Below are 12,166 nucleotides of genomic sequence, written 5' to 3' on the forward strand. Positions count from 1 at the left end.
TGTCTGAAAATAAAATGAAAATAATTTCATTAAAAAGAAATACTTAGGAATAAAATTATTAAAAGAAGTGCAAGACAGGCACAAGAAAAACTAGGCTGAGAAAATTTACAAAATATCTAAATAAATGGAAGGACATTTCATGTTTATAGATTGAAAGACTCAGTATTAAGATGGCAATTCTGTCTCAATTCTCCCTAGTAGAAGAGTTGCAAAAATTGACAAACCTGATCCCCAAACACACACAGAAATGGAAAAGACCAGAATAGCTAGAACAATTTGAAAAAGAAGAAGAGTTAGAGAACTTCAAATTCCCGATTTCAAAAGGTAGTGTTAAACTACAGTAATCAAAGCAATACAGGAATAGCATAATAGATTTATAGATTAATGAATCAGAATTTAAAATGCTGAAATAAACTTTTACATTTATGGCGGATTAATTTTCCACAGTGGTACCCAGGCAATTCCTTGAGGAGGAAGGATCGTCCTTTCAAAAATAATGCTGGGACAGGACAATTGAATATCTAAATGTCAAAAAAGGAATTTAGATCCTTATCTCACATCATACACAAAGATTCATTCAAATCGATCATAGACCTGAATGTAAAAGTTACAATTCTTAATTTTTGCCCTATGTGTATTACTTGCTTAGCTTTCTTTGAATTTGGCATATATCTACCCTTAAACTCTCCCAGGAGTATAAATTTCCTCTCAGTACTTCAAACACATCAGGTACCCTGTGAGTTTCAGAGTTTGAGATGTTCTCCTGAAGCCTTCTGTTCTACACCAACGTGGACTGATTCCTTTCTGTGACAGAGTTGTCACCTCTAGATCTCTCTCCATCCAGCTCTAGGGGGGCTTTCCCTTTGTTTCTTCCATGTCTGAGACCCTGATTCCTGACTCTCCCTCCAATCATCCTCTTTCTTGCTTTATTCCTTGCTTTAATCCTTTGTGAGAAAGGATGTAGAGAAGATTAAGTTTGTGAGATTTTTTGCAAGTCTAGAAATTCTTTATTGGTCACCTCATCCTTAATTGGTCATTTGTCTGGGTCTAAGTTTTTAGGGTGGAAATAATTTTCCTTCAGAAATGTGATGGCTTTGCTCTAGGGACTTCAGGCTGCTAGTGAGCTATCGGAAAGTTTGAGTCAACCCGATTCTTACTTTTTTATGCAATTTTTTTCCCTTTTCTGGCAATTTTCAGATTGTTTTCATCTGATTTTTTAGTGGTTTCATGATGATGTTCTTTGATATAATTTTATTTTCATCCTGGGTCCAGTGACCCATTTCTACAGTTCTGGGAGGGTTTCTTGAATTATTATTTGATAACTCTCCCCTCCTCCCTATGCAAATTATTCTTTCTATTTCTGGAACCACTGTTATGTGAATAGAACTTCTTTATTGATTTGGTGTTATTAAAAATAGCTAATTGGCTAAGTTCCTCTTGTGGCGCAGTGGAAATGAATCCAACTAGGAACCACGAGGTTGTGGGTTTGATCCCTGGCCTTGCTCAGTGGGTTGAGGATCCAGTTTTGCCGTGAGCTGTGGTGCAGGTTGCAGATGTGGCCCGGATCCCATGTTGCTGTGCCTCTGGCATAGACTGGTGGCCATAGCTCTGATTAGACCTCTAGCTGGGTGCAACCCTTAAAAGACAAAAACTACACACACACACACACACACACACGCACGCACGCACGCACGCATATGCACACGCATGCACACACACACACATAATTGTCATCTTATTTTCATCTCTCTCTCTTTCTGCTTTGCTTTCTTTTGTGTGTGTGTGTGTGTGTTTCCCCCGTTTTCCACATTATCTTCTAAGCCTTCTTTTGAGCTTTTCATTTATGGTATTTTGTTTTTAGTCTCTCAGATTGCTTTTATTATCTGAGTGTTTCTTTCTTATGGCATCCTGCTAGTAATTCACAGATGCTGTATTTTTTCTTAGCTCTCCGAGTGTATTAATAATAGATTTTGTATTTCGTTTTCACAGAATAGTTTCCATTTCCTCACGTTGCATTTTTTTTTGATGATTTGTTTGTTTGTTCTTTCTCTCTTTCATTTTAGAACAGTAGAGGATTTCCTCAAATACCTTGTGATCTTTTGCAGTTCATTCATACTGGGAGTTGGGGAGTTGAATGAAAAGTTCTACAGTCTAATGGGACACGTACACGGGGGCGTCGTGGTGGGGGGGTGATCTGACTTGGTAGTTTTTTGGGGAGGTGCCCAACACCAACATTTTAGGCTGAGTAGATTCTTCAGTGAATTACCTTCTGTAAGGCAGCTCTCAGGGTTCTAGAAGCCAATGGAGACAACACTGCAGTCTGACATTCTGTACCTCGAGTACTTCCCCTCTTCCCTTCCAAGACTCTTGACCTCAGTATTGCCTGGTCTCCTCACCTCCTTCCCCAAATAGAGTTGCTCTGTCACCCTTTCTGGAGAATAAACCTTCAATTTGGAGCTGGAACAGATGAGGGTTGTTGGCCCAGCTGAGTGGAATAGAGGGGATTTGGTTATCTACCTCCTTTCTAAGTTTTCAAAAAATCTTCCTATTTTCACTGTCCCCCCACCCCCCATCAAATTCACTTGGAGGGGGTCTGTGGAATTTGCAGTGCTTGGTCATTTGGAGATTCCAGGATGTCAGTCACCTTTCTCCTGGACCTCCTCTATTGTCAGGTGAGGATGTCATTTTCTCAGATTTGCTACATCAGTTACCACTGATTCAGAGGCTTTATGGTTTCCAAAAGTTTGCAGCTCTTTTCTCCCCTTATGTTCTTTTTTTCCTTGTGGGTGTAGGGCTTTGAAAAATCACATTAGTGTCTTTCAGGAGGGAGGGAGGCCAGGCAAATCACATGGTCAGTTCACTATCTTTCCTTAGAAGTGTGTTATATTTTTCTGTATGCCTTTTCTGCCAGAAAGTTTTCATAATTTAAATTAACTCATTAGAAAGATGCTTTTGTGCCTTGAAATAGGTACATTCCTAGCAAGGTTGGTGGCAACAGGATTTATCCCCAAAATGACAGACACTGTATGTAATACTGGCATAGCCCTCTCTCTACCAGAGAGAAATTATATTTCTCCTGATCGCAAAGGAAATTGCTCTCCCCCCTTCTTGGTAAATGTAAATTAAAACATAATTCTTGGACTTTTTTCTTGCTATACATTTTACTCTTTTTTTTTTTTTAGCACAGATATTGAATAGTGATTTAGTACACTGAAAATTAAGGAGCAATAAAAATAACCCCCCAAATTCACATTTTAAATTTCCAAAATTAATGACTAGTTTAAAATGACTTCCTAGGCCCATAGATTTGTATTTTAACTTCTCTACAAATGAATAGCATCTCAGAACACATTCAGGAGCTAGATCTTTCCATTAGGTCAAAGGGCAACACGATGCAGCTTATAGAAAGCAAGTGCTTTTCGAGTGATGTCAAAAGCCTCAGGGGAAGTCTGCCAGTCTGAGAGGGGCTTTATTCATCACAGTCAAACACAAGGGTCCCCAGCAGCACTCAAGGGACAAGAGAATGGAAAGTCTGTCTAATTTCAGTGTGCTCCTTGATCTCCAAGGGTAACTTACTGCCCATAACTCCACTTGTCTGCCAGGGTTGGTGAAAATTCACACCTAGGGTCCAAGCTGCTGGTTTGGTTAGTCTGCGGGAAAACCCTGCCCATCCTGGGAGGTTGGGTGGGGCCCCTTCACACCAACTCTTTCCTTTTGCTTTTGATGTGATTTGCCCTGGAGCTCTTCACTCCTGTATTTACAGTTAAGAGTAGATCACTTCTCTCGTAACATTGATATTGGAGTCAGGCGAAGTCAACAGGACTCTTTGCATGCTTTTAATTACAGGGTTTTTAAATGTTTTCTTTTGATTTCCTACATTTCACTTTTAGTCACTTCTGCTACACTTTTCTCTCTTTCAAATGTCGACGTCCAACTCTGCTTCTCCAATGTTATCCAATTTCAGAAGGAATCCTGCCTTATATTAATGACCAATGGAATGGAAACAGTAACTTCTGGAATTTTTATTTACAAATGTGAATTCAATAGACAAGAAGCAATCAATTTCAATTTCTTGAAATAGAATATAGTTGTGGTGCAGGGTTGGTGCAATGTGGGAGGTAAACCAAAACCAGGTGGCTTGACTAACTTTCCATGGTTTCGTTCTAGAGAAATTATTTCTAAATGAAGAATAGTTTTGTCTTTAGGCTTATTTATTTATTTATTTTATTTAACGTATACTTAAATAGCACTTCCTAGCGCCAGGCTTTAAGGAATTTATAAGTATGAGCTTATTTAATCCTAACAATCCCATAACTATTAATTTGATCCATGTTTTATAAGGGATAAAAAATAAGGCACAGAGAAGTTAACTAACTTCCTTACGTTGACACAGCAGGCAAGTGGCAGGGCTGAGATTCACTCCAGGTGGGTCCTCTGCTCCAAAGTCCATGCTCTTCTTTTTCTGAAAAATTGAACCCATACCTTGTTACCTATAAGTGTGTTCTGCTTATAGAAATTTATCAAGAAGGGAAGACAGGAAAGGAAAGAGAAAGGGAGACAAAAGGTGGGGAGAAGGAGGAAGGATGGAGTGAGAAAGAATCATAAATGATAATGATTAGTCACATTCATCAATGTCTTCGCAAGCTGGGTTTATTTAATTCAGTACCATACATTTAAAGCATGTGCCATTTGAAAAAGCTTCCAATGTAATCTTCTATATGCTGCAAAGCCAAGTGGTGTACCATACTTGAAAATACTGAATGGTGCATTAAAACATGAATCTGCTTTATTTATTTATTTATTTATTTATTTGCTGCACCTGCAGCATGTGAAAATTCCTGGATCAGGGATCAAACCCATGCCACAGCAGTGACCAGAGCCACGATAGTGACAATGCTTAACATTAACCCACTGAACCACAAGGGAACTCCTGAACCTGCTTTAAATCAAACATTTCAATTTGCCAAATAAACTGGAATTGTGGAGGAATAGAGAGATTATTTCATCATATTTTTTAGAGTATTCAGAAGCTTTCCAATAACTGGCTAAGGAAAATACGGGTATCAGAAAAAAGGTTTCAGTTTCCACTGTGTTCCTAAAAATTGTGTTCTGTTTTCAAATATAGACTCAATAACTAACTGAGTTTTAACTTTTTAAAGTTAAGATGTATTAAATTGATGCTAAAGAGATGTTATGTTTTCTAGGCAAATATAGCCTTCCCACAACATATAGACATTCTTAAACAAATGGTTATGAAGTATATGATGAAATTGGAGATATATTTTAACCGCATGTTTGTGGGTGTGTACTTTGTGTATGTGTGCGTGTGCACACATGTGTATGTTACAGAGGAAATAAGACTTCGGAAGTTAAACTAGAACAGTGGGACCCAAAGACAGATTATGTGTCAAGCAATCTAAGTAAACAAAAGACAGGAGGAGATAAAATATTTACATTGCACAGCTCATGATTCAAAATGTCATACCTAAACATTCATTTGGTCGACTGAGTTTGTTTCCTAATAAATTAATTTGATAAGTTTAAACAGCTCTGCTTTGGGGTGTCCCATAACGAAATGCACTGGCATTTCATCCTCACTATCCTTTAGTTCTGCTCTGAATGGCACATCTCTGATTTGTTTCTTTAGAGCCTGGACACATTATTTCTTTATGGTGGTTTAAACTTTGTGTCTTGGCTCCACTAAGAGTATCTTGATGCAGTTCCCCTTACATAAATACTCTGCCCCCAAATTTTTGCTTTGTTTTAGTTACTCTCCATGTTCCGATAATTCTTACCACATGGAGCAAAACATTTCAACACTATTTATTCAGGAGAATGGAGTCCTTAGTTTGTTCTTTCTTTTGATAGAACTCAAAATAGGAAAGTGACAATATTTCAAAAAGAGTTTTATATTAAAGAAAAATTTGTTCCATATCCACCTCAAAAGAAGAAAATAATTGTCAGATTTTGGACTACCTATAATTTGGTGCTTCTTTGAATACTTCCTGAGTTACTGAAATCACTAAAACGCAAGCTCCATGAGGGGACAAATTATTTTTAATGAGTTTGTTCAGCAATATATCTCCAGCATCTAGAAGTACAGGCATACAATAGGTCCTCAAAATTATAATGAATAAGTGAATAATAGAACACCCTGGAATTCAATCTAAATGAAAAACTCACAAATTTCAAATAAAAAATATTTAAAGGAATTAATCTCCATGAATTAGGGAATTCTTTTATAAGGTTGTGTAACCATAATTTATAGAAAGATTTTGCTTCACAATATAAGTGAAAAATTTTTTATGTTTGCATGTTTAGAAATTCTCATGAATATCAGATGTTCTGATAATTTTTAATCATTGATAAAGGTATAGAAACATAAATTCTGGTAGCTATTCACAAAAGGCTGAATGAAAGAATGTCAGACTTCATTAGAGAATGTATACTGTGAACACATCTTTCTATTAAATATTTAAATAGCATTTCTTAATTTAAAAATGTTTTTTTCTATTAAAAACATCACAGTTTTCTTAAACTTTCTGATGTGCAAGTTCTGGTCCTCCCAACCTAAAATTTGTCCTATTGTTGGAGATCTTTCTTCTAACCAAGACAGTATAAAAAATTTCATCAATCTGATATCACATTTCATATATACCTTAAATCTTGTTTGCATCTTTAATTTTCCTTTTCAGGCTGGATCTTTATTTTTCTTATTTTTTAATAAGTTTTTTTGGCCGCACCCACAGAACCCATGGAAATTCCCAGGCCAGGGACATAACCTGCATTAAAGCAGAGACAACGTTGGATCCTTAACCTGCTGAGCCACCAGGGAACTTCTCAGGCTGGATCTTTAGATAAACTCTACTCCTACCATCATCTCTTTGCACCAATTCATCTTCCCTCTCATCAATATTATTTTAGTTGGTCATAGCTGTCTTGGAAAATCTAGCTAAGCTTCTGTTTTCTGTTGGAACATCCCAAGCTTCTGCTCTTCGGGTTTAGAAGCTCTGTGTGAAACACCATAAATTTGCCAAGTCAGGGCAATGGCCATAATCAATGGAGAGTTACCTTGAAATGGTGACCCAATGGATGTGGTGATTACATGTGCCACGTGATTGAAGGTGGCAGGACTCTGGTAGTCCCCTGTCATGCTTGTCCTTTTTATTTTTACACATCTCTCACTCTTCTGACTCATTCAGTGGGATTCAATCTGTTGCTTTTTCCAGTTCTCTCTTTTTACATTCTTGGCCACCAAAGAAACATATGGAATTCACACGGCAATTAGACAAACACTTTTCAGATAATTTTTTTTCTTATAAAAGGGGTCGTTTGCTTCATTAGATAATTCAGAATTGACACAAAATATGCTTTAAGAACTGATTACTATAGAGTTTACCAGTTTGCCTAATTTTGCCACCCTCAGATGACATGCATTTTATCACATGGTGTTTGCTCTTGTTCATGGTGTAGATACAGGAGTTTCTACAAGACTGAATTAAAACATCACTTTTAAAGAAGAAGGCAGAACGGAGCAGGAGTTGGTCTGTGCTGGCTGATATTTGGCCTCTTGTTTGTGGAAGATTAAATTGATCCCACAGATCAGGTTAATCCCTTTCCTGGAATATTTAGGCCTGCTAAATATTCTTTACATAGAATATGAAGGTAGAATTTTAAAAATGTTTTCCAGTCCAAACACTGGTTACACTAGTCAAAAAAGGAGATACAGAAATGATATTTTGATTTCTCTGGTTTATATCCCAAATCATGATATTTTTTTAACTCCCTTTGAATTTTTTTTTCTGATTTAACAGTTCTGCAGTATAAATAGAAATAATAAAACATTATTTGTCAGATTTTTTTAAAAAAAGAAAAGAAGTTTTAGAATTAGGTTTCCAAACTCTTTTGCACTTACTGTTTAATACTTGTATCATGGTCTCAATTACCTAAAGCCTTCACTCCCTAATATCACAGGAGTCACAAAATAAACCTGCAATTTGAAAAAAAAAAAAAAATGTGACCACGGTCGTTTTCTCTGTAACTTTTTGCTACTGTGAATTCTAAGCACTGATTATATCACTTGAGGAAAAGAGCTAGATTACTTGTTTTTTTCCTGTTATTCCTTACAAGACATAAACTCTCATTTTATGTTACACGAAGTTTAGATTTTCAACATATTTAGTTCTCCTTTCCTAACATCTGAAAAGAGGAGAAAATATCGATTAATAATTATCATTCTGCCTAACAAGGATAATTGAGTTACTTTAGGTTGTATGTGAGTATGAGGCGGGGGGTGGGGGGCGGAGGAGAAAGAGTAAAAGAGAAATATAATAAAAAGATGATTGACTTTCTTCAATTTCACTTCCGTTTCACTTCCCAACTTCCCCCCTCACCATGACCTTTTAACATTAAATGTTTATATCTTCCATTGTCATATAACCAATGTTAGGATATGGCCACTCCTCAAGGAACTCAGTAACCACATACGATTTTAGAAACTTGTATCAGGAAAAGCTCCAAACATTTATAGCAAATTGGTTTTCTGTGGGTTTTTATTTTATTTATATTCAATAAAAATACTGCCAATAGAATTGTTAGAGAAGAGCTATACAAAAAAATGCTTAGCGTAATCCTGGGAGATACCATGATTGGGAAGGTGGTTTTCCCAGGGCGAGTCTTACCCATCACACTCTGGATGTGCTGATGCCCAAGATTTCCCCAGATGTGGCGGGAAGCTCTACTGCATCATTTGTGGTGATGGGGAACTGCATTCTTGATTTCCCCGGAAAAAATGAAAAGCGGTTTAAAAAAGTTTCTTTCTAAGATACATAACAGTTTATAGTTATTCATACATTTTACTATTATAAGAAATTTCTTCCTTTACAGAGAAGACTCTGTTGTCTTTGCTTTTATAGAAATCAAGAAGCATTTTCCCCTCCGTTTCCTCCAAATAGGGAAAAAACACTACTGAATTCATTAAGCAACTGTAGAGATTAAATGTGGCAATTTGTGGAACAAAACTGCAGCACTTAATAAATGCATTAGTATTATTGCGATGGTGATTATCATTATTATGATTTTATTCCTAAGGCTAACAATACTTGGATCTATCCATATCCTCCTCTTAACAGTTATTCTTTATTCTTTTGGTATCAAGCTCACTGCTGGAATTGGTTTTACCAAATACTAACTTCCATAAACACCTCGGAAGACAAAGGGTAGAGGGGAAGAGGACATTGTAAGTGAATACAGTGAAATTCCCCTCAAGTGTAGGGCTCCCTAGAAATTACCCTCTGGTCATGCTCCTGTGTTCTCATTCCTATTAATGGTTTTACTCCTAAGGCTAATTTTGTAATGCCTGGGGTTTTTATAGACTTTGGGTGAACTCTGCTGTAAGTTAGTGACAGCAATTATCTGGTCATTTATAGCAGTGACCATCAACTTGATGATCTGGTTTAAAATTCAGAGTTTCATTTGGTTATCTAAGAAGAAAAGATGATGTTTGAAGATCAAATTGCGTTTAGTAAGGCTAAATCAATTAACCTTTCATCTCTAAGTTAATCTTTAATTACTTTAACTTCTAATTTGGATCTTTAAGTTTGCATATTTCCAAAGAATTGAGACTTATATTTAGAAATGGAAAAAAAAATCTTGCAGCATAGGAAATAAACACACATACTTTTCTTTTTTATCCAAGTACTGATTAGCAAGGTTCAAAAGCTTGTTTAACACTCATTTCCAGACTATGTCTTATATTTGCCAGTTTCCATTTGGAAAAATAACTGCTAATTATTTCAATAATTAGATTCCAAGGGACTTGTTTTATTATTTATTATGTTTAGTAATAATTGTAATGACTTCCATTATATTTTTGAGTAGTTACATTTTTATATATTTTTATATTTTGTATTTCTAGCCTTTATGTTTTTTCATTATAGTACAGATGTTGTTAAATTTTTCCCAAACCACATATAGGATTTTGGAATCAAGTAGTACTGAATTGTTTCATTATTCTTAGTGTGGAGCTACATTCATATTTAGTTTTAAATTGATGTTAGCTGCTTATTTTGACTAAGTCCTCAGACTCCTTTTTTTTTTACGTTGATGCTCACAGAAGCAGAAGCACATAGAAGCATAAGCATTTAAATACCAAGTCTACTGTATAAATAGAAGGGTAATATCTAGGGAGAATATTACTATATTCACAGTGCCTTCTTCCTCTCTAACTCTTTCTCCCATGATATTTCTAGAAGGTAAAACCAATACCAACGGTGAACATGAGACATGCAAAAGAATAACTGTTAAGAGGAGGATCTATTAAAAAATTGCAACCTTGAGCAATTCACTTCTCTCTAGGACTTAGTAGCTTCAGTGTGAGATGAGATATGGACTAGAGGGTCCTAAGTTCCTTTTAAGGCTGACATTCCTGGGTCTGACTTACACATTTTACCCTTCATTTCTCCTCCCATCATCACTGACAGCTTCCGTTGCTTTATGCCCATAGGAAATTTACCAAAATGTGAGAACATGGTTATTTTTCTTACTCTAAAGATCACTCTGAAAGTTCCCTGAAGGCGTAGTGATTTAGGATTTGCTGTTGTCATTGCTGTGGCATGGATTCAATCCCTGGTCCAGGAACTTCTGCGTACTTTGGGTATGGCAAAAAATAAAATAAAAAAGGTCACTCTGATAATGAGCACATTTCTAGAATCTATTGCTCTCATCGATGCCTAAATCACTTTTAAACATGGCTTTACAATAATATAGACTGAGTACTGGTATAAATCAATATCTTCCCTACCATGTTATTGATGCATATTATGGTCACCTGTAAAGGGAAATTCTAACAGATGCTTGCTGGCGATAGAAAAGAGTATTATTTTTTTCTTCTGAGAGTATTTTCTTATTACTTTTTCTAGCTGAAACAGTCTTATTTCAGAGCATGATTTACAGATAATACCAAAGAGCAGGTTTTGCACAAAGTATTTCACTTGTTATAGTCACATGGAAGATCCTGGAAGTGTGTTGTTTTTTTTTTTTCTTTTTCTTTTTTTTAAATTACAGTTGATTCTAGAAGCGATTTTCAATGCCAATTGGCACTTAGTTTCAAAGTAACCACAAGAACTCAGCTTCTTGATAATACAAGTAATACACCATGGCGCTACCTTTCTCATCCACACCACCATCATCCTTGCTATTATCCATTATTAAAATAAGGAGTACAATATTGGGCTAACAGTGGATCATGGCATCTTGTTCATGTGAAAAGTATCAGCCCTCCAAAAGAAAGTTTCATGATGATGACCCGGTGGCTTTAAAATTATTTTTTAAAATTGAATATGAGGTGAGAGCTAGGGAAAGTATGTAGTTAAAAAAAAAAGAAAGAAAGAAAGACACCAAAGTTCTATTTTTGGCTTTTCTGCCACTGACTCACAGTATTAACTTGGACCAGTGACCAACTTTTGCCTATTAACTGAGCCTATCCACACAAGAGTCTTAGTTAACAGACAAAAATGAGAAAATGCTTCAGCCTCCCTATTTGAATGCAGGAGAACTGCTGAGATCACTTATATAAATATTTTTCTTTGAGCTCCCTGGAAGACAGGAACTTTATAAATATTTAGGGTTTTTTTTTTTTTTATTGTTGCACCTTAGATACAAGTAGCCAGGAAAATTATGATACTCCCATATTTAAATAAGAGGTAACCTATTTCAGACAATCCTGGTTCATACCAAGGACTTTGCATTGGCTTGTAAGGGTCTCTTGGGCTTTCTTTTTTCTCTCCTCCTCCCCCTTTACAGTTGACAAATGTGGAAACATAAATAACCTTCCATAGCGGTGAGGTTTCCAAGGTAGGGAAGCCCAGCATGGATGCAGTCATGCTGGCTGATGGCAAGCTGTGTATCAGAATGGTGAGGATTCAAAATAAACCTTGCATTTAAAATTCCTGATTGAAAAGTGTGAGAAAATGATTCATTTTAAGAATGAATAGTGTGGTTAAATGTTCTATACTTAAGTAAGACCTCACTGAATTTCCAGTTTTGTCTCTTCCATTTGTTTTTTAGATGCTTGTGTAGAGAAGAAACCTAAAAATTGTGATTGCAGTTGTCATGTGTATCGTCATGTTTATTTCAAGTGGAGTTTTACAAAACTAATTCACCTGTT

This window comes from Sus scrofa, chromosome 1 (genome assembly GCF_000003025.6).
Source record: "Sus scrofa isolate TJ Tabasco breed Duroc chromosome 1, Sscrofa11.1, whole genome shotgun sequence".
NCBI lineage: Eukaryota > Metazoa > Chordata > Mammalia > Artiodactyla > Suidae > Sus > Sus scrofa.